The sequence below is a fragment of the Laetiporus sulphureus genome, assembly GCF_001632365.1.
Source record: "Laetiporus sulphureus 93-53 unplaced genomic scaffold LAESUscaffold_3, whole genome shotgun sequence".
Classification (NCBI taxonomy): domain Eukaryota; kingdom Fungi; phylum Basidiomycota; class Agaricomycetes; order Polyporales; family Laetiporaceae; genus Laetiporus; species Laetiporus sulphureus.
Window position 1 is genome coordinate 1,188,227 of NW_024468512.1, and position 4,781 is coordinate 1,193,007.

Genomic DNA, 4,781 nt, shown 5'->3' on the forward strand with positions numbered 1-4,781 from the left:
ATGTTAGTACAGGTGAAATAGAAACCTGAAACACGAAGGTCTAGTTTGCATGGCCTGAGTGAGTAAATCGTAAAAACGAAAACTGCTAACCCTAGGATATGTCCACAAGACCTATGAACCATAAATAGTAAGTGTCACGTGCAACGTAAACTGTCACGTGACCATGAAGCGCTGAAACCATAACACAAGCTCCCCCTTCCAACCGGCAAGACCCTTGACGACCACTCACCAAACTAACCCATCATCGCCCTCCGCGGACACCTACATAGCCATAGACTGGGATGGTGGTGTGGGGTACGACCTCCCAGTCAGCGTCGAGATCCTCTTGGGGTTGAGGATGAAACTCGGTGGGTGCCCAGTGCGAGATGGATCCGTCTTCATAGAGGACCGCCTTCAGTGCTTCGACACCGTTGGTAAGCCATCCAGGCCGCTCGATCATGGCAACGAGGGGTTGGAAGATGACCGGCGTGAACTCACGAGGTGTCTTGGCATCTCCGTAGTGGACTTGATCGGAGAACGTCCTGAAAAGTTCGACCTCGTATTGTTCGACGCCCTCTTCCTTGCCCGCGAAACGAACGCTGATCATATGCGTCCGGTTGGGTGTTGGATACCAGTCGTGCATGCCTGGAATGGGTGGCGGATAGAGCAGAGCAACCCATTGACTGAAGACACGGTGCGGTGAGTCCTCCGAGTAGAGGTGCCAGGCGACCTTCTGGTTGTCCCAAGTGAAGACGAAGGCGTGAAAGGTGGCGAAGTCGCCCATGCCCGTACGATGGACGTAGAGATGATGGCCATCGCGTTCCATGAGGAATGTTAGTGGCGTAGCGATGAAGACATCATAGGGTGATGCTACGTCTGGGGCGATGAGCGATACCTGTCCTGCCGCTGGGTTGCTCGAAGACTTGACCGTTCGAGCGTACCTTATTTGCTCCTTGATGGTGTCAGCCGGTGCAGGTTGCGATCCATCCTCGGGGATGGCATTGTAGGGGTAGGTGGCATCAGGACGGCAGGGGTAGCTGGTTTGTTCATCGTCGGCATTCCTTGCCTGTTCATCGTCGTCACCCCAGGCTCTCCCTGTCGTCCAAGATCCTCCCATCGTCCAAGATCCTCCCATCGTCCAAGATCCTCCCGTCATCCAACGACCTGTCTCGTCTTTGTCATCTCCCCACCGGGCACTCCTCCATGATTCAGCCAGTGCTTCATCGCTTAGGTTGCCGAGAAGCGGGAGGTCGTCTCCATCACTGTCGAGGAGTAGCCCTGGCTCCGATGTGCTGCGAGTGACGGTGGTGGTGACACGGATGTTGAGCGACATTGGTGGCGGTGGTAGAGCAGGGCGATTCTCTTTATCCCAAGGGTAGATTTCCTCATAGAGTTCCCACTCGAGTAGGAGGAGGCGATGGTCCAGTAGGGGGAAAGGAGGGCCGCTACTTATACCTTCAAGCAGCCGTTCTTCTTCTTCATACCAGTCCGTGATGTGGATGTTCGCCATTCCCGTGTGTTCTTCCGCTGGTATTGTCATTGTCCTTGATACGGTACTGTGTACGACACTGAATGCATCCAGAGTGAATGAGAGCGCTGCTGGTAAGATATCAAAGTGTAGCGGATGATTTAGAGCGTACGATGGTGGGAGGATTCCCACTGGAAGGCTGGCGTAGATGGCTGTTAGGATAGTCCGGCGTCGATCTGGCTCTAGCCGGGGCAGGTTGAGTTCCTCCGTTAGGTACATTGGGTAGTTCATTCTCATGAACGTTCCCCATGTTCCGTCTAGGTCGATATCGACGTCGTCCTCTAGCGTTACCTTCGGCTTGTCCGTTTGGAATGGAAACGGATAAGGGATTCTGATTAACCCGCTGGGGCGAGGGGTTAGATATGGCTGTCGTTGAGTTGACCTGAAGCCGTCCAGGAGGTGGACTTCGTGGACGTCGTCCGCTCTCTGGATGAGATGGTCCATCATGACTTGGATGGGTCGTGTTGAACTCGACGTTGGTATGGTCGAAGTCGGCAAGATCCTCGATGGCGAATCCAGCCCCTCTGATAGCGAGATAGATTCCAAGTTGCTGGAAGACCTGGTAACGATGATCGTGGGAGGAGTGGGATTCGACGTCTTCGAGAACTTCGATAAGATGCGCGAAAGTGGTGATAGCAGATTCAAGAAGCTCGGGATGCTGCACAGGCATTGGGGCATGGACTGAGGGTTCAGGCCAAGTTGTGCTCCCTTTTATACTCGTTCAGCAGCTCTCCTGCATTGCCCATTTCTGTCTCTTTTACCCACGACCTTTCGCTGAGCGGATATCCAGCCCATTTTACCAAATATTCGTTCTTGCTGCGCCGTAGTCGATGTCCAATTATAGACTCGATTTCAAATTCTTCCTCTCCTTCGATAAGATCCGGAGGCGGTGTGGAATAACTTTCCCCATGTGTATTGGTCTGCCGGTATGGCGTGAGCAATGCCGCATGGAACACCGGATGAATCTTCCATGTCGCAGGAAGGTCTAACTTGAACGAGAGTGGTCCCAGAACCTCCTTGATCCTGAATGGTCCTTCTCGCTTCGGCGCTAGCTTGTTCGATTTGTAAGGTCTTTTCAAATTGGTGGCTTCCAGCCAGACCCTGTCTCCTTTCTTGAACGTCGGAGATCCTCCTTTGATCCTGGCAGATACACGGGCTTTTGCCTTGACAATTCCTTCTGTGGCCTCCTTGCGGACCATGCTGAGAAGCTTGAGTCTTGCATCCACGTCGGGGATCTCGTCTTGAGGAAACAGTTCTGGCATTCCTCGGGGCTCATAGCCATACCATATTTCGAATGGTGACTTCTTTGTTACTGAATGCGTGTGAAGATTGTGCGCGAACTCTGCTTCGGATAGGAATTGATTCCATCGATGCGGTTGTTCCGCACAGTACATTCGAAGATATGTTTCCAATTCTTGATTCATTCGCTCCGTTTCACCGTCCGTCTGTGGATGATAGGCTGTGCTCATAGCCGACTTGATCTTGAGCGCAGTGCACAGTGCTTGGAATACTTTGGATGCGAATTGCGTTCCTCTGTCAGAGATGATCTTGTCGGGTAACCCAAAGCGTTTCCAAACTTGTCGTCTGAATAGCTCGGCGGTTTCCGAAGCCGTGATCGTCTTCTTGCAGGGACATAGAATTACCCCCTTACTAAGCCCATGGTCTACCACGACCATTATTGAATCGAAGCCTTCGCTTTTTGGTAGATCTGTAATAAAATCTACGCTAACCTGCTTGAAAGGTAGCGAATTGGGCGAAGGACCTATGGGCTGTAGTGGAACTTTGACCTTGTTATGAACAGCTTTGGATTGCTGACAGGTAGCGCATCCATTGATGTAGCTTTGGATGAAGCGATACATTCCCGGCCACCAGAAATCTTTGCGCACTAGTTGGTGCGTAACCCAGACTCCTGGATGACCATGGGGAGTGGCCTCATGGTATCGTCGAACAATTTCCTTCTTCAAGGCAGTATTGTTTGGGACATATACGCGTCCATGGATGGTGATTAAACCGTTGTCAGCATCCTTGATGTCGTCTTTTGTCATGCCTCGTGGAACTGGGAGTTCCTCCATTAGGCCGTCCTTGTACGCAAGTACCGATGGATCTTTTGTTAGCGCTTGTCGGATTTGCTCCGCCATATCTGTATCGATAGCGCCAATAAAGAGATCGTCAGGTAGCAGGATTGCAGGTGACTTGTTATCCTGTCGATTGTCTAATTCGGATAATCGTGAAAGCGCGTCTGCTTGCACCATTTGTCGTCCTGGTGTATGGACAATCTTGTAATTGAACATAGACAAGAAGAGTTGCCACCTTCGCTGTCTTGGGTTCAAGTCCTGCGGTTGCCTGAAGTACGTCAGATTCTTATGATCTGTGCGTATGAGGAATGGCTCCTTTGTTCCGTCAAGATAGTGTCTCCATTCCTTGAGTGCGCGGATGATTCCTAGCAACTCCTTATCATAGATCTGATAATTTCGTTCTGGGTCGGAGAGCGACTTGGAATAATATGCGCAGGCATGGAGATCACCATTATCGTCCTTCTGCATGAGGACTGCTCCTGTAGCAAAGTCCGATGCGTCGGTTTCGATGACAAAAGGCTTGTCTTTGTCCGGCATAACCAGTATTGGTGCCTTGCCGAACTCGTTTTTAAGATAGTCGAAAGCGGCTTGTTCTTTGCTTGTCCAATGGAACACATTCCCGTCCTTGGTCTTGGTTAGATCAATTAAGGGTCTTGCGATTTCAGAATAGTTCCGAATGAACTTCCGATAGAAGTTGGCGAATCCTAGAAATGCTCGCACTCCTTTTACACCAGTCGAGCTTCCCATTTAATGATCCCATTGACTTTTGCTGGATCCATTTGAAGTCGTCCTGGGAGGAGAACTAGTCCTAGGAATTCAGTGCGCGTAGTCTTGAATACGCATTTCTCCAGCTTGAGATAGAGGTCATTGTCGACCATTTTCTTAATGACTCGTTCAAGCTTCTTTTCCAACTCCTTTTCGCTTTCGGCAAGGATGAGAATATCATCCAGATAGCATAATAGCCATCCTTCGGCGATTTCTTCGGCGAATATTTCGTTCATCATTCGCTGAAAGGTTGCTGGCGCATTACACATTCCGAAGAACATGACGGTGGGTTCGAATAGTCCACGCTTTGTGATGAAGGCAGCCTTCCATTCGTCTCCTTGACGAATTCGGACATTGGTATATGCTCCACGAATGTCAAGCTTCGCGAAATACTTGGCATGACGGAGTCGATCCATTAGGTCCGATATGAGTGG